This window comes from Lacerta agilis, chromosome 12 (genome assembly GCF_009819535.1).
Source record: "Lacerta agilis isolate rLacAgi1 chromosome 12, rLacAgi1.pri, whole genome shotgun sequence".
Classification (NCBI taxonomy): Eukaryota; Metazoa; Chordata; class Lepidosauria; order Squamata; family Lacertidae; genus Lacerta; species Lacerta agilis.
In genome coordinates, this window is record NC_046323.1 from 37,112,618 (window position 1) to 37,137,316 (window position 24,699).

At 42.9% G+C, this 24,699-nt stretch overlaps 1 protein-coding gene across 14 annotated transcripts in view; it reads right to left on the bottom strand.

The window, feature by feature from the left end:
* Positions 1 to 24,699, bottom strand: part of ABI1 (abl interactor 1) — a 101,050-nt gene that overhangs the window by 75,564 nt on the left and 787 nt on the right. The gene's annotated exons all lie outside the window — the stretch shown is intronic.

A 24,699-nucleotide genomic window follows, 5' to 3' on the forward strand; every position in this document is an offset into this window, starting at 1 on the left:
ACGCTGGCTCACAATAACTGCAATTTTTGAGAGGACTGAAGTTCAGGTCATTAAGCTAAACAATATGTATTTAGACCACAAGGATGTGAAAACAGCGGGTTAACTCCGCATTGGTTAATTTCAGAGAAGTACAGCATTAACCAAGGGAAAGCAAAAGTAATTTTCAAGAATTGTGTGCATGGCTGTTTATGCCCTTAAGCTAATAAAAAGAAAAACAACTCTGCACCCAAGTAGAGCAGAATTCTCAATCACGAACCATTAATTCTACAATCAGCATAAATTATGTAAATTAACCAACTTGACAACCCACCCTTACTGTATTATGTTTCTGCCAGTCATGAGAAAAGGGTGGGGGGATGAGTGGCCTTAAGTTTTAATCCCTGATTGCTGGGAATCCTTCCTAGCATCTTCTACTACTGTCAAGTATAACTTCAGAGCCATTGGTAACTAGAAACTTGCTTTTATAATGTAAGGTGAAGTCCACAGGATGCAGAATTCCGCACAAAACATCAAATTTGCTGCCTGCACTGCAATGCAAATTACACAGAACATTCTGTTCTGAGGATCTTGGCTTTATCTCCTATTTTTGCTGTGTCTTACAATCTCAGCTCCCAAGTTCTTTAACTGTTTGCATTTTTTAGTTAGTAGCAACTCAAGCCTGATAACGAAGCTGGGAGTCTACTGGCCGTATCAGAACAGGAGATGGTAAACAGGAACCGCTATTAGGGAGGAGTCTCAGTGAGAACGTGCACCCACAGAGGACTGGACTGGCAACAAGCCTAACCTACCACCACTGAAATTAGACCACATTCACGGCCTTCATTTAAAGCCCTGCGATAGACAACACTGCTTCCTCCAAACAATTCTGTTTGTTAAGGGTGCTGAGAGGTGTAGTGTAGACAATCTATTGCAGCCAGTACACCTGGTGTACACATGGTGCCTGCAACAGTTTCTCCCATTTGCAAACATGAACCCCCAAGAAAGTTGGAAACCCCCCTGCTATTAACCACCAAGTACACAGCGGTCAATTGGTAAACCCAGAAAGAAACCTCCTAACAGACGCCTTGCAGAATAAATTAGGTACAGTATAGCCAAACTGGCTTGGGAGGCCTACAGCAGCATGGTGATGGAACCATCATCAAATGAGAAGCCAAAGAAATTCAGCCTAGATGGACGGTTAAGTTTGGGCTTCAGGGCAGAAATCCATTGCCCAGAGGCCTTGAAACAATGCCAGAGGCACACCAAAACCCAGCCAATTTATGGAAAGGTGTTTGGTTTTTTTAAGGGAGGGGCAGTGAAGAAGACCCCTTGAATAAGCCTATGTGGTGAGAGAGTGGAGCAGCTACAATGGGGTTCCCAGTGGGAAGCAGAAGGCAGAACAGTAACAGATGAAATGGGGTGGGCAGTGTTGCAGGAGGGAAAGTGGCTAGGCAGCAAGGGGGACCTCCAAGGGGCACCTTGCTCAAGGCCCTGTCAAGCCCACCCTCAGTGTCGATTTCAAAAATGTTCAAAACATAAGCCTGCCCAGGAACAGAGCTGCATGTGGGTGGTGAAATATCACAGTTGCTTGGCCATATTCCAGGTCTACTAAACAAGCCAAGAAGCACCTTTATGTGATTTTTAATGTACCCTTCATGATATATCATGGTTGCAGGGGGTGGGGGGTTTCTTCTGCAACAGACTATAAGCAGCCATAAATTGCCCAAGGCTCTGGGAGGCTACAGGTTAGGTTACATACAGCTGTTTTTGCCCAAAAAACATAATGACTAAAATGTTGGGACTCAATCTAAAATGCAACATATCCCCTTTCTTCCCCCCCAACTAACTACTGTACTGGTAGAGCCGACTTTATAAAAATCTAGCAAGCAAGAAAAAATATCAACACACATGCAGTCTCCAGTGAAAGCAACGATCGAAGTCTGAAGTATAAGCTTTTATATTCCAAAGATATAAAGAGAGATTTTCAGTAACCAAGGCTAAAAACTTATAAATATATCAAAAAGATAAACAAAGTCCGGGGGGTGGGGGGAATGAAGAGAAACAACTATCTTAGTCACACAGTTATTCAAATAATTAAGTTTGGCAGGGGCAACCTGTGCCATTTCTGCGTCCATGGAAATTCAGAGCAAAGAAAATGGCAGGGGATTTTGAAAGTGTAACTGAGTTGAGAGACTGCTCTGTTAATTTAGCGGGCCCTTAAGATTGGGACAACAAACTATGCAGTACATACTCTGCCTTCTGTCTTACAAGGGATCATACTAGTATGGATGGAAGGAAAGCCATTAGCCATAAAAAAAACCGAACACTCTTTCAGTTACACAAAGGCCCACCAGCAACATTTGGTGGTGGTGGTGGTGGGGAAATGGGAGTTATATGGTATGGACTTCAAAGACATGAAAAGGCAATGCTTTTTTCTGGTAAAAAAATGAGGTGCTGGTGCTCTTATCTTGATAGAAGTGTTGTGGGTGCCAACACAAAATGGCTGCTAAAAGGTTGGTGTGGGCCTAGCCGGTACTCCACCCTTCTAAATACAGTGGTGCCTCACAAGATGAAATTAATTCGTTCTGCAAGTGCTGTCGTATAGCGAATTTTTCGTCTTGCGAAGCACCAACGGGGGAATAGCGGTTTGACGGGGGGGGGGGAATCGGAAATTTTTTTGTCTTGTGAGGCAAGCCCATAGGAAAATTCGTCTTGCGAGACAGCCTTTCGCTAGCGAATGCCTCTCGTCTAGCGAGGCATTCGTCTAGCGAGGTACCACTGTACTGTCACCAGATAAGAGCATTGCTTATAGAAGAGCCTTCCAAACTGTGTGTCGTGACACGTCAGTGTGTCAGCTACAGTGTGTAGGTGGGTTTTGCGATCGCTCCCCGTGCTCCTCTCGGGGCTGAAAGGGGGTTAGTTTAACCTCTGGTTTTCTAGCAAAACTGAATTGCTGTGTTGCGAAATGATGCGTATCTAAAAAGTGTGTCACCAACATGAAAAGTTTGAAAAGTCCTGACTTAGCAGAATTACTATTCCCAATAAGAAATTACAGTGGTGCCTCGCAAGACGAAATTAATTCGTGCTGCGAGTGCTGTCGTATAGCGAATTTTTCGTCTTGCGAAGCACCAACGGGGGAATAGCGGTTTGACGGGGGGTGGAATCGGAAATTTTTTCGTCTTGTGAGGCAAGCCCATAGGAAAATTCATCTTGCGAGACAGCCTTTCGCTAGCAAATGCATTTCGTCTAGAGAGTTTTTCGTCTAGCGAGGCATTCGTCTAGTGAGGTACCACTGTATTCCCAAATAAAATAAGTGCTGCTGGTATCATAATACTAGATCATGGTTTGGTAGAAACCATAGTATGGTGCCTTAAATGTTGTTGACATCCCAGAACACATGCAGTAACAAGTTTAGCTAAGCCAGCCAACTGCAGATCAGTTCACATAAGAACTGAACAGGGTTAAATTCCTCAGCATCACTCACTTTAAATCATGGTTTCCAATTGTAGTTTGAAACCAATGCTTAACCTTAGGCCTAATTGTGGTTAAGAAAAAAAACAAACCATGGTTACACAGCATTAGGGATCCGTAGCATTTTAATATTGCTACTTCTTTCAGAATGAAGAACTGCATGAATTTCCTTACCGAATAGCAGAAACTGTACTAAAAAAAATTGAAGAACCCACGTTAGAAAATGAAAGTGAGGACTGACTCAAGAAAGAAATAGAAGTATATTCTTCCAATTGGACAAAGCAGAGCAATCACTTCAGGCTTTTAAAACCACCTCCAAATGACAGAAATGTTTACCACTATATGTGAAGATTATCCTTGTAGGCAGTGATCTACAAGAATAATTTTCACATCTAGCGGTAAACATTTCAGACATTTGAAAGTGGATTATCTAATTGGAAATATATATATATACCGGGGTTCAAACTAAGGTAAGTTGGACTATCTCATGCACACCAATGACACTTATTACAGGAATATGTCAACATGGTCATTCACCATCATTGCCAAATTACCAAGCAATTACTTGCTTCTGTGTTCAGCCAGTTTATAGACAGATTTGTTCAGCACGACTATCTAGCATCAGACAACACACAAGCCATCAAGAGCAGTCTCAGTGGACTGGAAAGCGAGACACAGACTTACCATGTTTACAATTAGGTCTGGGAAGAAGAACTAGAGTTATTAAAAGAAGCCTTTTGAGCAGGCACAGGTATGTTTATAATAAGCCTCTAGTAATTGGGAGACTCGAGGTTGGATTATATGCTGCTAATTATGCATGCATCTACCGGTACTTTTAATTCTCCATTTGCGATTTCTCAGAGACTATTTACAAAACTGTTTCCCTATAGACTGTCTAGATATTATTGATTATTTTTTTCCTGTTACCATTGTTGTCTGTTACTAATGGGGCTTGAAATTAAAACAGCTTAATGTTTACTTTGCTTGCAGGCCGCCATCCATAACACAAGATTGTCTCCAGGATCAGAGTTTATCTAGAGTGTCAATCCAGTTTACCAACAGAACCGCAGAGAAATGTAACAAAACACACAAAATACAAACAGAACGTATAAAATGTCTATTAAATTCTCACAATTGCAACGTGCCACACAAATAAAAAATAACCATGCCAATTACTATGGAATAACCAGTAATGGTCCATTTCCACTAAATGTAGTCTTTATCACGTTAGTATGACAAAGCCCTAATATCTTGTGAAAAATTGGACTATGGAATATTCCATAGCAATTGCTATTATTTTTGTACTGTTTATATGGCACTTTGCATCTATAAAAGTATTAAGATTCTCGTAAGTTCTGGGGCTTGTTTGTGGAGTTGCAGAAACGACACACAGTGTTAGGAACTGGGGTAGAAGAGATAGGAGCCAAATGGCATCTGGGACCTGGGTTGTGGGTGCCAAAACAGAATGTCTAGTCGCTATTGGACAGGGGTCGACAACACTTTTTATTTATTATATTGATAAGCATGAATTAATATCCAATTCACATAAGTGGCACATTGTTATTACATTTTTAGCAGAAATTGTTAATACATGTTTAATTTGGTGTTTACAATAAAAAATATTGGCACCATAGGTAAAGGTAAAGGGACCCCTGACCATTAGGTCCAGTTGCAAACGACTCTGGGGTTGCGGCGCTCATCTCACTTTACTGGCTGAGGGAGCCGGCGTACAGCTTCCGGGTGATGTGGCCAGCATGACTAAGCCGCTTCTGGCAAACCAGAGCAGTGCACGGAAATGCCATTTACCGGTACCTTCCCGCAGCAGCGGTACCTATTTATCTACTTGCACTTTGACATGCTTTCAAACTGCTAGGTTGGCAGGAGCTGGGACCGAGCAACGGGAGCTCACCCCATCATGGGGATTCGAACCGGCCGACCTTCTGATCGGCAAGCCCTAGGCTCTGTGGTTTAACCCACAGCACCACCCACATCCCTCTATTGGCACCACACTTCAGTTTTTAAAACACTCTACTCTTTATTGTTAAACTCCTTAACATAGTGTCTTTAACATTTACTTCGAGGCTTCAAAGCACATACATTTCAGTAATCCTTGAGGGTCAGCAAGGCATAAAAAATGGCACCCAGACTTTTTGAGGTGCTTGAAAATGGAGAACCTGACGCCCTGCTAATATCGAACCCTGATGACGCAGGATTAATAAAAACTTGTTTTGAGATTATTCAACTTCTAGTTAACCATAGTGCAACTCACTCCATCCCCCGAAAGAGTACCCAAGTAGCCATCACAAAAACTAGCTTAGCTTAGCTATGTTCCGCCATCTTTACGCATGTTAATCTTGGCTGATAATGGAAGACAAACAAAATTTTAAACCTAGCAGAGCTGACCTGAGTAACAATAGATACTATTTAGAGAACACATGCCTGGCTAAATTAAAGACTAAAAAATAAAGTTCACTTTTCAAAACCCTGGGTCATAAAACTCCCATTAAACAAGATGTTCAAAGAGGAGAAGTTAAGGATATTGCAAGTTTCCAAAAATGGGTAAATAGGACCCATATCTGTTAATATACAAACTTTCACATTTCTAAACCTATTGAAAGCAATATTCTATGAGTGGTTTATATTCTGCCCTTGAGTCTCCTGTTTCTGTAATTTTAACTACACAATAATAAATATTTTATGTTCTCTGTGCTAAAGGCAAAGCCATTTGACTTTGTAACTAGTTAACACTACCCACACTCTAATTACCACAACTGCAGTGTCTTGAGAGCAGCTTCTTTCACATGTGCTTATGCCCGCAAATAGTAGTAATAATAATAAAAAATAAATTAAAATAATAACAACGATAATTTATTACCTGTACCCTGCCCATCTGACTGGGTTGCCTCGGCCGCTCAATCCATTATACAGAATAGTATACTGGAGAGGGTCTACAAGCACTTGGCCCAATTTAACTAAGCTTCCATAGCATTATCTCTACTCTGGGTGTGGGGACCCTTTTCAGCTTGACGGCCACCTTCCCTTAGTGTGCAACCTTTTGGAGAGCCAGGGATGAAGAGCAAAAAGTGAATGGGACAAAAGTGAGCAGAGCAATAGATGTGGCCCCTGCCTTTGTACAGTAGTCCACATTCCAGCCATGCAAAAGTCAGTGTTTTCTTCAAAGACATACTTCATCAGGCAAGAAAGAGGCAAGCTTAACATGACACAGAGCAGGTGTAGCCTGAGTTGGGGGGAAAGGGCCAGATAGAGAAGTCTGGTCTGGAAGGTCACGTCTGCCCCCCCCCCCCCAGGTTCCCTTACCTGTGATCTACGGTATTCCATTTAATGACAGTTGTAAAGAGCACAGCATTACACAGAGCTCAATAAGAAGAGACAGCTACAGCAGACAGAGGTTGGGGTAGGCAGAGTAGACATGCTGAGTAAGTTGTCCTTAAGGCTGCCATGCACCTCCGTAGCCTGCTGGCACTGTTAGGAGATTACAGAGCCTCGCAGTGACACTAAGCACATGGCAGGTCATCATTCATTTATCAGCTTCTATCACAACAGGGCCTTTGATGGCATAAGTGTCAGAACAAAACCTACGCTCATTCGATCATCATCACCGAATGGCATGTTCATCTAAACCAGAACAGTATTTGATAGACCAAAAGAACAACTTAGTTTCTCTAAGATGAGCCTTAAGCACTGAGGGCAGCTATATTTAAATTCCAGCCAACCTTACATGGTGTGGTAAGAAGAACAACGAACACATTCTGCTCCCCACTCATCATCATGGTCACTTTTGTGTACAATAGGTGCATCTAATTTAAAATTAGTTCAGTGGAGAGGCAGAAAAACTTCAGATTACCGTAAATCCCAACCCAGTACATAAGCACCAAGCAGAAACAAATTTCCAGTCACAAACAACCACTTGGCAGAAATAAATGGGGTCCCCCTAAATAACATTCCGCCTCTACTTTGTTTCTATCAATGAAGTAGTAAGGAGGTATAGCAGTAATTTATGAAATTTGAACCTTCCTGTTCCCAAAAATTATTCCCTTGTCATGACGATGATGGTGTACTTGCCTTTGCATTAGATTTACTGCCTATGTGTCATTATTGGCTATATGGTTCAATTCTTGTAATAATTTAATAAGATACAAGAAACCCAGCAATGTGTGAGTGAAGATGTGAATCTTCAATAGTCGCTGAAACAATGTCCTGGATAGGGGCAGGGGGCTAAATCTCTGCCCAACACTTTTAGAACTGTTTTGGCACTTAATCACAAATAAAGCAGAAAAACAGGGGTGCAGTTATGAGGTCTAGGTGGAATTGCAGGTACGTCCTTCATTGTCTCCTTCCTCCCCATCACTTTTTACCATCAGAAATTTGTCATTTTAACTGCTTGGCCCATGGCATTCATTCCGTCATTCCACCCGGTTCCATGAGGCCGTGCCCAGTCTCTGTAACCTCCTCCCTACAATCTTGCCCGTTCCATTAAGTGTCTATGGAGGTTTCCCTTTCACATCATCTCCATCACCACTCCCAAAGGCGCAACTCTGCTGTAGCCTTTTGCCATCGCTTAATGGCCCCCGAGAGACATAGGATTTCGTTCTCAATTAACATTGCTGCTGCACTCCTTCCTTAAAATGTACATCACACCATCACTGAAGTTCAACAAACAACAAACAGTCTTCTTAGCACCATTTGCTCCAGGCTCTGCATAACCCTTAGCCTGCAAAGGAAGGTGGGACTTATAGACCCAAAAGCAAAATGTGGATGCATGGAGCCTGACTTACGAGCGAGCGAGACTGCACAACATCCTCACTCCCAGCACAATGCAAAAGTTAATCAGGAGTCTCAATGGACAGGTGTCTGTGTTTTTCCTACTGTGAGTGTTAAACACACAGTTTGTTTTATCCTGGAATGTGTTGATTTGCTCAAGAGGCATAGATTTCTAAAAGTAGGCAAAACAGTTGCTTTCATAGACAGCTGTAAACAGCAACTGCTCTCCAAGGGTGGCAGGAGGGGCCAGGATCCCCAGAGAATCCTATTTAGTCTTCCATTTAGTTTTGAATTTGTGCCAATATACAAGGCAAAAGGAGCAGAAGAGGTTTAGATTTTCCATTTGACTCCTGCATGTTTTGTTTTGTTTTGTTTTGTTTTGCTTTGCTTTGCTTTGCTTTGTTCTGCTTTGCTTTGCTTTTAAATGGTATTGCAGTTAACAAATAGGGACAGAGAAAGCCAGGCACCAGGTTGACACAGAATCATAGAATTGTAGCAATGAAAGGAACAACAAGGCTCAACTAGTCCAACCCCCTGCAATGCAGGAATCTTTTGCCCGACATGGGGCTCAAACCCACGACCCTAAGATTAAGAGTCGCATGCTCTACTAACTGGGCTATCTATGTGAGCCACAACAAGGAGTCTTGCACAGCCAGCACAACTACTATAGGACCTTCCAAAACTAGACTGGGATGGGGGGGGGGGGTATCCCCAAGGCAGTCATAGGACCAAGAAGTTTACAGGCATATCCACACAGTAACATATCTTTGTTTGTTTTATCTCGCTTGTGAGAACAACTCAGAGGCTGCGAAAGAATGAAGGATAATATCAGAAAGCATATGGGGAACCATTGGAAATGACTATGGAATGCAACAGAAATTTGATGTTGATCAGAGCCCTCCAAGTTTGAAGCATGGGAAGTACAAAAATTTATAATTTGGCAGAATATTTGGACTATTTGATATGTTTATGTATAATCTGGAATATTTAATGTGATTTGATTGGTTTGTTAAAGTTGAAAATTTAATAAAAATGATTTTAAAAAAGAAGAAGTTTACAGGCATATCAGCTGGGTCGGTCCTTAAACCAGCAGATAAGACCAACTTGCCTTTTCCAAATGATTGCATTTGACTAGACTGGAGGACTGACAGCTCTCCAGTGAGAGGGATATGCTACTAGTTCCAGCCAAGGGTGTCAGATATTAAGGAACAGCAATGACTAGATGAGGGCAATAAATTGAATCTCAATCCTGAGGAGGCAGAGATGTGCTGGTGGGTGCTTCAACCAGTCCTGGTGATACCTGCATTCTCCCTAGAGCAGGGGGGACCTCCAGATGTTGCAGAGGCTGTAACCCTATCATCCCCTATCACCCCCAACACCTGTCACGATGAATGGGGGCCGGATGGAGAGTTGAGGTTCAACAGGGCTACAGGCGAGCCACCTGGCACAAAGGATCAGGTGCTCAGTCTGTTAGCGCTATCAGATCTATCTTTATCACCCGTGGCTATCTTGGAACATTTTCTATTGAAGGAAGCAAAATATATACCAGTAAGTTTAGGAAACAAGCAGCAAACAGCATCATGCAACATGCGGGTGCATTTTCTATTGTAAATAGCTGTCTTGAAAGTTGCAGTCCTCCCCCTCACTCATAACATCTGCCCATGTTGTGTGATGCCAATATTACTGCTTCTATGCTCAGCGAGAGCGTTCCTGACAAACCCATCCTTTCTTGCTGCACTTCCAATGAAAATAAGTTTTACTACTGTTTATGCTTGCTTTGCTCTGTAGACAAAACAGAGGAGCAGCTGGAAACCTATCTCGGGAGGTGCCTCTTTGAACAGAAAAGGCTAAGCTGCATTCCAGCTTCAAAAGTTCTGCTGTCCTGGAAGACTTACAAGGGGGAGGAGGGGATATTTCGACACTTTTAAAGGTACTTTGTAAGATTTAATTTGTGTTCTAGCGTGCGCTTGCACCGATGAAGTTACTAATAACTGGCTGCAGAGCATACGAGCATTGCAGCCTAACACCCACCAGTGATTAGGTAGCATTTATTACATGTATATATTGCCTCCCCTTAAAAGAAGTCTGGAATCAATTCATCACATAAACAGATTAAAAAAACAGATTTAAAAAGTACAATATCATATAATTTGTGCTTCCCAAATTCTTGGGGAAATGCAAATGTATTTGCCTGGATCCAAAATGATGGCAAGGTTGGTGCCAGGCAGGCCTCCCTGAGGAGAAATTTCTATAAACGGGGCTACTACAAAAAAGACCCATTCCCATACTGCCACCCTACAGACCTCCCTTGTGGTGGCACACAATGAAAGGCCTCAGATTATGATCTCAGGACCCAGGCAGACCGGGCTAGCCCTCTAGGACTGCATTTTGGTTGATCATTTGAGACTGAGTTTTGTAGTTCCCTTTTTTGTACTTAGTAACACTGGTGGCACACCACAAGTATACTATGGTTAGCCGTTATTCATATTTTTAAAAGAAACAGTGCGCTTGGGATTCTTAGTTATTGCAGGGCTAATTTATCCTTAGCGAGTAGCATTTTAATTGGGATGCTGCTGTAGCTTTTTTTTTAAAAGAGAGAGCGCACACGTGCAGCATAGTAACAAGTTCACATCTCTAGTTCACGATACGAAATTCCGTAAAACTGTTAATAGCACCGAGAAATTACATTAAGGCAACAGTGAACATTTATTTCCATATTATTCATTCACACACTCATTAGCCCTACCCTTTGTTGTGCAACCTGGAAAAAAGTATGAATGCCCTTCCCTGACCACCGAAAGGTTGTTCCATGAAAAATTAAACCCTTAAGGAGCACCTATCTGTATACTGAATAGGGCATTGCAAGTACCAAGGTGAACAAACTATGCTTAGTAACGTGGCAAATGTCAAAAAGTTCTCTACCTCAGCAAAGTGGGAGGTCAGAGTGAAGAATTTCTGTGTACAAGGTTCAATCGGGCAATATAAAATGGCCAAGATGGCTACAGCATGGCTGATTTAGTACAAAGCTTGTTTTTCTAGCGTGATCACTCAAAACAGGAATGATAGTACATTCATTTCCAAATATGAGGCATTTGGAAGAGGAGTAGGAATCAAAAGTTTGGTTCCCTTCCCAACCTCAATGACTCACACTTAATCATCAACCTTACCCTTTACTCATCTGAAAATTAATTATAGTACAAGTGATTACACAGAAACATTGGCAAGCCTCACTAGATGACTGGCAAAAATAAGGACACTTTCTACTTTGACTACTACGCCTGTTTGCCCTTCAGGAATCAGCACACCTTGGCTTAGCAACATTACATAGGATCTTCAGCTTTAAATCTCGTATCTTACAGCTTCACCCAGAGGCACACTTACTTGGAAGTAAGCTCAATTAAACCAGTGTGGTGTAGTGGTTTGAGTGCTGAGCTGGGATCTGGGAGAGCAGGGTTCAAATTCCCACTCATTTAGCGAGCTCACTTGGTGACTTTGGGTCATGCCCTGTTCTCAGCCTAACCTTCTTCACAGGGTTGTTGTGATGATAAAACAGGGAGAGGGGTACAACGTACTCTACCTCTTTGGGGGGGGGAGGTGGGATATATAGTGTAGTGCAGAAAATAAATACATACAACGGGAGTTTGTTCCAAGTAAAAATGCATCAGTTTGCACTGTGACTTTCTGAACACATGCTTTCCAAGAAAGTCACATTGTGAATAGTAACAACTACTTTAAGTTCCAATTGGGTTGGATCTAAACTTATAGTGCAATCCTCCACATCTACTCAGAAGTCCCACTTTGTTCAATGAGGACTTTCTTTCAGATAAACATAAACAGGACAGCATTATAAATTAGACTCGTGGTGTTTGTTTGTTTGGCTGTAAATTGCTGTGGGTTGTCTTGGGCAAAATAAAGCAACCAACAAATTTAATAAATAATGGTGATGACTAAACCTCATTTGAGTTCAAAGGGTACTTTCCTAAGCATGACTAAGTTCCCATTCAACCCACTGATTTGAGTGGGACCAAAATGCAACTATAGTGGTACCTTGGTTCTCAAACTTAATCCATTCCAGGAGTCCTTTCGACTCATGAAACCATTTGAAAACCAAGGCGCGGCTTCTGATTGGCTGCAGGAGCTTCCTGCATTCAATCAGACGTTTGGCTTCCGAAAAACGTTCGCAAACCAGAACACTCACTTCCGGGTTTGCGGCGTTCGGGAGCTGATTTGTTTGGGAGCCAAGCCATCCGAGTACCGAGATACCACTGTAATTTGCTCTAAGTCAAACCCAGTCACTTCAGTCTCCCCATCATAATTTCATACTTCTGTATGGTCCTTACTTTAAAACAGGGGTAAACCAATATAGTGCCCTCCTTATATCGCTGGACTACAGTTCCCATCAGCCCTAATTCCTATCCTTGGCCGATTGTCAAGGATGATGACAGGTGTAGTCCAACATCACCTGGAGGACACCACATCGTCCACCACTACTTTGAAACGAAGTAGACTAAGTGGAAATAAGGAAAACATCTTAGTCCTTACTCTAAACTCATCATTCCATGCTGTCAAGACAAAATCTTCTATTGCCAGGGCTTACCAGAAGGCCATCAGAACAGTAGTTCTTGCAGGCTAGGAATCAGAAGGAATGCCATCTTCTTCAGGAGGCAACAACACAGCCTGAGTATGGGAACAGTACCAGAATTCTTGACAGGATCTTATGCTCCAGACAGGAACAAGACACTTTGATGGGGGATGTAAACAAAAGCCAAATGGACTTCTCCCATAGCAATTAACATCTACCATCTATCAGGAAGCTGCCTTATGCAAACCATTACATTAGGCTGTCACAGAGGAAGGGGAGAGAAGGGATGCAGGACCATCATCAGCTCTGCTCCCCCCTCCATCAACTGTTCCCTGGCAACAGCCACTACTATATCAGGCAGCCACAGAGGAAGGAAGATATACAGGACCACGCCACAGCTGAGAAAACAGCAACTTTTCTTCTCCTTGAACCCCTCCACCCAAGCTGATTATTAGAATTTTTAACTAAAAACTCATCCCCTTGTTTGATTGCCCCCCACCTTCCTCATCCTCAACCCATTTTCCTTTTGTGTCACGACATTCTACAGTGTACAAGGACTGGTCTCTCCCCCCCCCCAGTCCGTAAGCTGCTCCAGAAGCCTTGTTAGGTTGAAGAGTTGGATAAATAATTCTTTGATTCAATACATAAGCCTTTATTATTTGAAATGAGATTATAAGGGACTATAGAATAGTGGCAAAGCACATGCCTAGCACAGAAAATGTCCGAGGCTCAGTTGCTGGGGTGTCCAGGTCAGGTAGCAAGTGATAGGAAAGACTGCCTGATACCTTGCAGAGCCAATGCCAGTCAAAGTAGACACAATGGGCTAGATGAAGAAATAGCCCATAGTTTAGAGCAGGTGTGGGGAAACTTTGGCTCTCCAAATATTGCTGAACTACCCATCATCCTTGGCAACACTTGTTAGGGCTGCTAGGAGTTATAGTTCAAAGGTTCCCAACATTAGAGGATTTCCATATGTTTCCAGGACTTGGGCAAGAGCACCATTATGTTTTTCCAGTGTTTCCATTCCTTTCAAATGGGGCTTGCATAGGATAATGTCCTGATGGATTGTGACCCACAGGTGACCCCCAGCCTGCCAGTCTTCACACCACCCAAGTCTCTCATTCAAGATGGCCACCTCACCTTGCCTCATGACAGGGCCCCCTTTGCAATTCAACCCTCACTCATTTGCAACAACCCACACTCGTTTGTAAAGTTGAGGCACGCTTACGCACAAATTTTTATCACATTTTTTCCACAGAGCCTAGGGCGTGACGGGGTGAGCTCCCGTTGCTCAGTCCCTGCTCCTGCCAACCTAGCAGTTCGAAAGCACGTCAAAGTGCAAGTAGATAAATAGGTACCGCTCCGGTGGGAAGTTAAACGGTGTTTCCGTGCGCTGCTCTGGTTCGCCAGAAGCGGCTTAGTCATGCTGGCCACATCACCCAGAAGCTGTACGCCAGCTCCCTTGGCCAATAAAGCGAGATGAGCACCGCAACCTCAGAGTCGGACATGAGTGGACCTAATGGTCAGGGGTTCCTTTACCTTTACTTTAACCTCTGCTGAAAGTCTAGTTGGAATAAACTTTGGGAGATTTTATTTTAAGGATGTGAATAATTTAAGACCATAAAACATGAGTAAGTGCTTAGGAATAATGGAAGACGGTGCATCACTTTGTGAATTAGCCAGAGGATTGTTTGCAGAGCTTGCACAAACTTCAGTACACATCAAGTTTTCTAACTGCCACTAAACTATAAACAGACCTTGGGGGTTCATCTGTTGTGAGAGTTTTTAAAAGTCTGGAATGCAAACACAACTGTGGAGCCCTTCCTCGCCATGGTAGGTATAGGAGTCAAGCATGCAGGACAGGAACAGGGAACCTGTAGTCCTCCAAATGCTGTTGGACTACAGTTTCCATCAGCCCCAGCCAATATGGATTATGATCAAGGGAAGAGTCCAACAAAGTTATCACATTGCTGCCACTAGAGCACAGATAGCCAGTGCAGATGCCCAGTGATGCCTTCAAAGTTAGACTCTGATTAATGCTTGGGCCAAACCTAATCAGCTTGGCATGGCTTTCCTTCACCCCTCCCTTGGTTGCCAGTCAGCAATGGGGACCCGTAAGAAACTGAACACCCTTCTCCATGCAGAGAGAACTGGATCTAACTTAAAGGGAAAACAAATCCAATATCACAGGAAGAAGGCAAGTCATTTATTGGGAGGAGGGGAGACAATGCAGCCCCCCATCCCCTGTCCAAAAAAACCCAGCAAGCAAACAAATCAGGGATCATCTATGATAGGATAAGGGATGAGATGCCGACTGCACTCATTTTTCACAGACAGCTCATTTGAAAATGAACTGTCACAGATATACCCTTAATGAACTCCTCTCTTTCAAACTAGCGATAAAACAGTCATTGATACCAAAGGAGGAAAGATCTCGAGTCATACTAAACACAAACACTGATGTGTTGTTAGGAAGGAAATCTACTGCATGTAGGCTTAGATTAAATTTTTAGTTATCTTTCGAAGTCTCTTGCTCACAAAAATCGCTGCACACAGTCCAAGGAGACCTGACCTAAGAAAGGGCTCCCCCCCCCGCATGAAATTAATGTGTTGGCTTAAAAAGTGATGGGTTTAAAATGCTGTCGGGGAAATTGGTAAAAAGAGTTACCTAAAAGAACGCATACCAAATGAGCCAAGACTTCTACGCTAACATAGTATTCCCTTACATATTCTCTGCATCTCTTGCATCATGGGTCAGCAGAAGATAGTCTATGGGCAATAACCAGATTGCCTTAGACCAGGGGTGGGCAACTTCCAAGAGACTGCGATCTACTCACAGAGTTAAAAACTGGCAGTGATCTACCCCCTTTTGGGGTGTTCAGGTCAAAGTTCTTGAGCTTTTTTTTTTAAGGAAAGAAAGCACTGTTTTGGGGGGTTCACGTAAAAGTTGTTGAGCTTCTTTAGGGAGGAGGAAAGTGACACTGAGCTTTTTTTTTAGGAAGGAAAGCCCTGTTTTTGGTGGTTCAGGTCATTTTAGGGGTGCAAGATGTTGAGTTTTTTTTAGGGCAGCCAAAGTTCGTTAGTTTCGTTGGGGGGAGCCACTGATCTGCCAGTGATCTACCATAGACGTCCAGTGATCTACCGGTAGATCACGATCTACCTGTTGGACATGCCTGCCTTAGACCAACGAGTGTTAGGCTAGATTGGTCTTGGCCTGATCCCAAGCCACCACCGATGTTTTTAAAGCAACAGTACAGGTAGAAGCAAGGATGCTGGTAGTCACTCCCTTATCGGATTACATAATACCTGTACTGCAAGGGCTATACGGATAACAAATTTGCTTCTAGGCACAGTTCAAAGTGCCTAGAATGACGGCATTTAAAGCCCAGGATGGTTCAGGTACCAAATAGCTTAGAGACCTACTCCTCCTATACCAGCAATTGATGGGAAGCCTTTTAGACCTGGCAGGCTACATCTTTATATCCGCCTATCCCTGCAGACCAAATTTGACAGGTAGGTGGAACCAGCTTTTTCTCAATCATATGACTTCATAAGGGGACAGCAATGACTTTCAAGCACCATGCAGGGCTTGCAAAGAGCCCTGTGCTGTGCTTTGAAGCACTACTGTTCAGTAGGCTTGCCTTCAACTCCCCGCCCATGGTAGGTACACAAGCAGGGAGTTCTGCAAAGATTTTCTGCGCAAGTGAGTTCCGTGTGGGGAACTTGCGCAGCCAGACCAGGTGCGTCCTGATTTGTTTAAAACATTTCCCCCCTGCCTTTCAAACCTTCACTGCAAACAGAATATTTATTCAGTGATACCCTCCAAGATGGTCTTGCCATACATGCTTCTTTTAAAAGCATGACAAAAGTTTGAGTGGAGCCAATTGTAAGAGGATAGTACTGTACATGTACACCCTCATAAAATGTGAGAAAAAGGCTGGAAGTTGTTGCCTCATCCCCCAAATTCTAATGTTCATTATTTATACAGTGGCCTGAATAAACCTATACCCCATTCATGAACACACACATCCCATATGAGTCAGGGATTCACAAGTTTTAAAGCAGTATTACCAATAACAGCAGTCATTCAGTACGACAAGTCCAAGCAATGCACTGAGGTTGAACTGTTTACAAGTGTCACGTTATTTTAACCCGACTGAATCTAGAATTGAATATGACCCTAAGTTTACATTTGATCTAATTAGTAGATTTTCCTTAGGCAAACTGCAGAACACTGAAGCAAATAATGCATCTGCCCAGCACAAGAGAGCAAGAGAGAGAGAGAGAGAGAGAGAGAGAGAGAGAGAGAGAGAGAGAGAGAGAGATGTTAATTAGCTCTTAATAAGACTTGTTGCAGGAGGTTCCAACATATTACCCAATCTCCTGCAGCCAGGTCAGACAATACTCAACTGAAAACTGCTATGCAAACCAAGTCATTTTCATAGAATTGTAATTCACCACCAATATGTAATTAAATGGCTAGGCTGTTTAGCCATGTCTAAAAAAATCAAGGACCAAAATGATCAACTGTGACTTCTATTTTAAGAGACAGGAATTTCCCTTAGGACTTCTGCTCACAGATGGAATAATATCAACTTGAGCCTAGAACAAGTCCACACAAGTGGCTCAGTTTCTGGACACTATTTTGCAGCTACATAATGACACACAAGCACCACCTTATTATACAGAAAATGCACTGGTGGCTACACATACTTACACGGGTCCAGCTTCCACCCAGAGCACACCACAAAATCAGCTGTCTGCCCCATGCTCCTGGCTGCATACCGTAAGGTCGCGAATATAAGCCACACTTTAACTTTTCACGGTGGGAATTCGGGGGGAAAGTGATGCTTATATTCAGGCCAATATGGTAATAATCCATACAACAGGATATATATATATCACAAGCAAAAAGGAGCATAGAGAAGGTCACAAATTCATTCCCCAGCATCTCCAGGTAGGGCTGGGAGATCCACTTGTCTGGAACCCTGGAGAGCCACTGCCAGTCAGCATGGATGATATTGAGTAAGATGGTCAAATGGTCTGAGTGAATATAAGGCAGTTTCCTATGTTCTTGTATCAGGCTGGGCAATGTAGAAAAACTGATCAAGACACCCACTTCTCTCTATCTATGTCCATCACAGATGAGTAGCAGCTAAGGTTCTCTGTTCTAAAGCAGGCTGGTTATAAAATAAATTACCTCACTCCATTTCATCTAGACATGTTTTTATCTCTCTCTCTCTTTTTTCACAGCAGTGAAGCCTACAAAACAAGATTTGGAAATTTTAAAGACAGATTTGCAATAATTCAGCTGTGCAATCTTCCCCCCATTAGTCAAATCCTAAAATCCCCGCAGCATTTGCATTAGCTTCCTTTTATTTATATTCAGTTCCTCATGCCTTCTCTGCATCCAGCAGCTGACACACACTTTTAATTTCCTCCATGCTGGAGGTTCTTTGAACCTCACTGGCTCCTTTCAAGTCTCTTCCACCAGCTCCCATTCTCATTCCTCTCAGATAAAGTGCTGATTACCTAGAAGGCTTATCTGACCCAGAGGGCTAGGGGAGGCTACTATCTAGAATTCTGTTTGGCTGCTGCTGCTGCTTGCGTCACTGCACATGGTAGCCAGAAGCTTACTTTCCAGTACAATACAATATTGGCAGCTACAGCTTCGGCAGTCGGAGGGAGGCAAAGGAAGACAGAAATAGGATTCAAATCCAGAAGATTTGGACGTAGTAGCCCTTTGTCTTTTACAGTGATTAAATTTAGACTTTCAGAATGAGAACTGGCAGCCTGGTTTAAGCCACACTTGTCCAAGCATGCACACACACACACACACACACACACACAAAAGCAAGATGTCAAATGGCTCTTTCAAGGTTAGGCGTCGCCAGAAGATCCACGTGTGGTCTGATCAAGAAACAGTTGAGAGACAAAACCTGTTCCATATCCGCTCAGCAGTATGGAGGTGGTGACAGAAGACAAGGCAGTCCCTCTCTATGGGATGCACTCCGCACTTTCGTGTCGTGATTTTGAGAGCTCTAAGGCAGGGAAAGGAAATTACAGCTCTCCAGATGTTGTTGAGGCTACAACTCCGAACATCCCTGACTGCTGGTCATGCTTCATCCCTGCTTTAAGCTTCCATACATGGAAATTCTTTTCGTAGATTAAGCCAAGAAGTAGAACTAGGATCGCCCAGTGAACTTCACTGACGTGCAACGAGTCAACTGTGGGACAAACCCAAACAGTCTAACCACTAAAGCACATGTTATGGTTGTTGCTTTCATTCTTGTAGGTATACTGGGTGTGGTTTTATTTTAAGTGGCAGCAAATCATTTTTCAAAAAAAATTAAGCAAACACACCTGTTCTTTAACCATGCATCTCCCTCATGTCACCTTTTTTATAAAAAAAAAGTCCTGTGTCTTGAGCTGCTATGACTTGCTTTCCACAGGGATGGAAGTTGGGACAAGAACATGCAATTCAGCAAGCACTGGAAACTCAGTTTGAATCCGATGAAAACACCAACTGCAGAGATTTCTTTCCCAGCCCCCAACTTGTATGCGCACACACACACACAGCCCTACATTGCCCTGTGTGTTACATTCTCTAATCCTGGGGCAGCAGGACCATAGACATTGACACTACTAGCAAATTCAATCCCCTAGAAAAGTAATCTCTACACTAGTCCAACTGCAGAGCAGATGGCTTTGTACAACTGCTGGTATAACTCTGTCTTACACTAAAAATCAAATCAGTATTATCAACTTGTTTATCACTTTATACTGAATTGGGCTAAATCCACATAAAAGAAGAAAAATTAGGTATTAACCTAAAAAACAACAACCATGAGTCCTTCCTTCTACACCTTAGCATATGGAGATACCTTTCCACCCCTCATTCACCCCCCAGTTGTTGACATACAGCTTTGTTTTAAAAGCAGGTTATGTGAGCTTATATGAGCGAGTGCTAGTTATTATTATTGGGGGGGGGGGACTTATCCACACTGGGGTAGACAAGCTATTTGAAAAAAGCATAGTACTGGACAGGTTTGCCACAACAGGAATGACACACAAACACATACACAAACACCAACCAACAGGTCAAAACATATGCTGCAGTTACAACACCACAGTATTTGTCATATTTCCCATGAGTAAAACCAAAAGCAACCTCGCCTTTTTCAAGCATTTGTATCAGCAGCTTTCTTTGGGTGGAGCAAGAAAACTCTGAAGCAGGAGGTGGAAGGGGGGGGCAGCGGCAAGGAAACTGCTTAACTCTTACAGTTGTGGAAAGGCAGGTCAAGCTTTCAGCTGCTGGCAGTGCCAAGACATAAAACCTGTTCTCCTCAAGCGCTTCATGTGTAAACGCCAGTGTGGTCTAAACTGGAACAACATGCCAAATCGTATTCAGGCTACACCTTGCTTGGTAAACAAAGAGGAACACAGCTTTTATGGGGAATTATGGGGAAAACCACTATGAAGGTTGCTAGTTCATACGATATTACAAATGCGGGTACATTTGCAAGGATGGTTTGCCCTCAAGGCCTATTGCTGACACAGCCGTACCCCTCTAGGATTCCCACACATCCTAAATTAGATCCAAGTTAAACTAAAGTGGAAAAAATGTGCAGCAAATTCCAAGCAATCCTGAGAGGGATCCATGCTAAGGTCATACGGCAGGCACATCAGCAGCATGAAAAAAGTGCTCCCCAAGCTTTTAGTTGATGGATTAGTTAGAAGTTATGAAACCTAATGCAAGAATTGTGGTCTCCCGAGGATTTATAGAAGCAACAGAAAGGGGGGGGGCGCTACAAATGGTGCAAAGCAATAGCTATCCCAAGAGTCCCAATGCATTGCGAGCTCTTCCTCAGGAGAGTCATGCTTAGTTATACCGGTAGAAGATGCAGAGCATCATTGCAAAAAGCCTGCTAGCTGCAGAATGGCACACCAGCCATGCATCTGTATGTCACTGTGTAGCTTGAACAGAGAGTCTAGCAACTTTCTTGCTTGGAACTAATTCTTAACTATCTGAGGCAAGGTGACCTACTCTAAGTTTTGTTTCCCCTTTTTATGCTTTGAGCGCAATTTGAATCATGAGTGAAGGGCCCAATTAGTGTTGGTGCATTGCCAAGACCTTGGCACGATATGCACTAGAGCAGGGGTAGGCAACCTAAGGCCCGTGGGCTGGATGCGGCCCAATCGCCTTCTTAATCTGGCCTGCGGACGGTCCGGGAATCAGCGTGTTTTTACATGAGTAGAATGTGTGCTTTTATTTAAAATGCATCTCTGGGTTATTTGTGGGGCATATGAATTTGTTCTCCCCCCCCAAAAAAAAATATAGTCCAGCCCACCACATAGTCTGAGAGACAGTGGACCAGCCCACGGCTGAAAAAGGTTGCTGACCCCTGCACTAGAGCCAATTAGATATCCAATAAATAATATATTTGTGCGAAATGAGGTATATAAATAAACTGACGAAAACTATAGCCTCTCCTACCACAACTGCACAGGACAGAACAACAGGAATTATATTCAAAACGCATTTCCCCACTTCTATCAATACTAATAGCACTTTTCATAAGTCTTCCATGTCTTTACAACAGACATAGAAGGTAGGTTAATATTATCCCCATATTACCGGGGGTGGAGGGTTTCGGAGGGGGATAGAAGAGGCCAAGAAATAGGATTTTACTTAGAACCCGGTGAAGTCACAGCAGAAGTGAGATTTTAACCCGGGACATTCCCACTATAGGCTCAGTCACTTGATCCTTGTAGTATGTCAGATGCAGAGTTTCCTACAGAAGTTCCCCTTTAGATGTTACCAATAAGTGCCACAAGCTGATTTGTTATTTTGGGGGGTGGGCCAAAAAATAAACACCAGGCTAGCAGTCCTGATGAGTAGCGTCTGAAGCCACTCGGGAGTCAGAACTTCCTTTTAGAATATATCACATAGTGTACAGCCTCTAAAACATGGCAAGTCCATGTTTTTCCTGTATCGAAAGAACAAAATATTGAAGACTCAGTGGGAAGCAGAAAATACTTTGCTGCTTATCCTCACTTGACACCAGGTAGTGATGTGGGGGAAGCAGAAAATTTGGTTACATTAAGGGAGAAAGAGCATTTAATTAATAAACTCACATTTGATTTTTTCAACTACTGATGACAACAGATTGATGTGTTTAAGCATAGATCTGACCCAAAAATCTAGAAAGGTAGATTCCTTTTTCAGAAAAACAGCGCACAGTTAAAGAATTACTTCCTGCTTATTTCCCACATGTAGAAAATAAATTTTCCAAAAATCGTAATATTAAGCTTATCTGCACACTGTTTCTTTTCCAACCCTCATCCCACTCCTTGATCAGTAAGAAGAGTGGGTTTTTTTTATTTTGTGCTTTAAAATATAATACATTTAATATTTTATGCATTCCAGGCTTCCTAAAGTACACTGTTATATGCAACTGCATAAAAACATGCATATTATATACATGCTTCTGTATATAATTTTATATATACTTAGGCTTTTTAGAAAAGTGACAATGCACAAGCAACTTGGGTATAAGTGGGTACTTGCTGCAAAGAGGTGGTTCAAAGCTTGATCGGGTCAGAACTGCCAATTGTGTTTATAAATCCATTCAAAGCAGATTCCTCCTCCCACCCTACCCCACAGCCTGTCTCTACAGACACTTTTCTTCTAGCCAAGCACACATTGCTAGTAGAGTTCAGCTGAGGAGAAAAACACCACAGGAGGACAAACTGTGATGAGGCAGACAGGCATAGGTTCTGCACTCATCCACGTACTCCATTTGCTGTTCAAACACAAATCCCCAACACCCTTAATTCTGTGCGAATGGGGAAGGTAAGTGTTTAAGCACATAGATCTTCCACAGTCACAACTAATTTGGGCCTTAACTTTTCAATGAAAAATGTTACTTGGACGCAGAGAAATATTCCAAGTAAAGGCAACGTGGAGAACATTCAGATAGCGATACCGAACAGTTCCAAAATTCAGTGCATGCTATAAAGGAGGAAAAATGGGTGTGAGAGGAAGAGAAATCTACTGTATAGTCACTACATAACTTTGCATGCAGAGGCTAGGAAGGGTAGTTAATCCTGGAGGCAAGCCTAAGGAAAGGTACTTGGGAGGAAGCAATGTGAAGCCTAGATTGTAGCCAGGCAAACATATGCAGCATGATGCAACAGGTTCCACAGTACTTTTATCTAGATTTTTAAAAAATAGTGAAGCTGCTGTAGCCTTTTCCTAAATATTATCCCCACAGAAATGTGTGAAAATAATCAGTGGGGACAGTGGCTGCAAACCTATGAGCACCTAGCATAGGGCTGCCATTCAACTTAGTGGGGCGCACTCCCAAGTAGACACACACAAAGGATTGTGCTGTTTAAGCCGCTTAGAAGTTACAAAGATCATTTAGAAGGGTGGAAATGCATTTGAAGCACCCACACATACACAAGGATAGTAGAGAGACTGGAAAAAGGAGTAACAAATAAGATTCATTTCCTGAGTAACAAAGGCCCCGTTAAGCACTATGTATTTAAAGCAGTATCAAGCCACTTTAAATAGGCCTGGCTTCCTGCAAAGAATCATAAGAACTGTATTTTGTTAAGGGTGCTGAGAATTTAGGAGACCCCCCCCCCCATTCCCCTCACAATGTTACATTTCTCAGTGTACAGTAGTTTAATAGTCAACCCCTCTCCCTAGGGAACATTGGAAACTGCAGTTCTGGGAGGGGAATAAGGGTCCTCCTAACAACTCTTGGCAGCCTTAATGACAGTTCCCAAAATTGTCTGGGAGAAACCATGACTGTTTAAAGTGGTTTAAAGTAGTGCGAGAAGAATGTAGTGTGAGAAGTAGTGTGAGAAGATAAGAATCCCTAGAAAAGACCCTGATGCTGGGAAAGATGGAGGGCACAAGGAGAAGGGGACGACAGAGGATGAGATGGTTGGACAGTGTTCTTGAAGCTACTAACATGAGTTTGGCCAAACTGCGAGAGGCAGTGAAGGATAGGCGTGCCTGGCGTGCTCTGGTCCATGGGGTCACGAAGAGTCGGACACGACTGAACGACTGAACAACAACAAAGTAGTGCAGATGGGGGACTTAGACACAGGTTCTCTTTCATGGATCCTAAATATTTCGCTCCAGAATGTATTAAGGCCAGCCCATTTCGAGGAGAACCAGCATATCCTTTTAATGCTTTGCTTTTCCTGCCTGCATACCTGCAGCTCCCTTCTCTCATAAATTTATCGTTTCAGCAATCTAGCACCATGCCAGGAACACAATTCATTTGGACTTGTTATGAATTACACACCAAATATTAAATAAACAGTGTCCACAGAGAATTTGCTTGCGTTATTAAATTACATGAAGTAATTTAAAAGTGTGCGTGGCGTGCACATGCATACACAAGCATGAGATTGGGGTGGTTTCCCCACCCCCACCCCTTCTTTCACAAATTCAGGATTTCACATTACTACAGTGAACAAGCCAAACAAGTCTCACTTCAAAAGTCATTTCGCTGCATTCATTTCGAAAATGAAGTGGGGGGGGGGGAGGAGAGGCATATCCCTCCCGCCACGCCGCTCCCACCCCTCAGGAAAAAAAACCTGAGAGAAGTCTGATGTAATATACTCTCTCTTTCTACTTCCAGTTTTCTCAATGGCTTTTAAACCGCACACAAACACATACAAATTGAGATATGATCAGAACCCCAAAGGGAAACTAATGGGAGAGAGGCAGAGAGAGAGAGAGAAGATATATATTTGAGAGGAAGCAGGCGGAAGGTAAACAGGCAGGGCTCTTACTAAACCCATGAACCATTTCTCCCCCACCCACCCAGCCACTTCTGCCTCCAGACGTTCACAGAAACACA